Genomic DNA, 853 nt, shown 5'->3' with positions numbered 1-853 from the left:
CAACTCTTGTCTGACATACTGTTCGTCAGCTCGAATCAGCAGTCGTCAGCCTCTGAAAATTATCGGTGATGAATTATCAGCAATGCCGTTATAAGGGCGACGACTCTTGTATGACATACTGTCGTCAGCTCGAGTCAGCAGTCGTCAGCCTCTGGACAATCATTGCTGATGAATCATCGGCAACGACGGAACCAAATCGGTTTGCATCTTAAAGTTATCAGAGAAAATGAATCTTGATTTAAGGAGAGGGTTTAGAGATGCGTAGATCCGTGACCCTGGTTTGCTTGGTCTGGCTGTATGTGTGATCAACAATTATAATGTTCTATGGTGAAACGTTTAGGGACAGAGTCGTTATCCTGTTTTTGTGAAGGGTATATGGGGGTTTAGACCCTGGATGGCAAATGTAACTAAATCTTGCATATATCCATCTCAACATCAGATAGCTTAGGATATGTTGGGAAAGTGCCGGATATATTTGAGTTTTTCGATGTCTTTAATATGACGAAGGTACGTACTCCAATCATCTAGTCTTTTCATATATATTTTCGTGGCTATATCACACATACACACATACACACACTCACACACACATATATACATATATATATATATATATATATATATATATATATATATATATATATATATATTTATTTATATATATATACCTATATATATATATATATATATATATTTATATATATATATATATATATATATATATATATATGTATATATATATATATATATATATATATATATATATATATATATATATATATATATATACTAATAGACAAAAGAGACTCTTCTGTATACTAAGATAAAACATCCAAGACGGAAAGTATTAAAT

This window comes from Palaemon carinicauda, chromosome 36 (assembly GCF_036898095.1).
Source record: "Palaemon carinicauda isolate YSFRI2023 chromosome 36, ASM3689809v2, whole genome shotgun sequence".
Classification (NCBI taxonomy): Eukaryota; Metazoa; Arthropoda; class Malacostraca; order Decapoda; family Palaemonidae; genus Palaemon; species Palaemon carinicauda.
The sequence above is the reverse complement of the archived record's forward strand: the minus strand, read 5'-3'. Positions refer to the sequence as shown.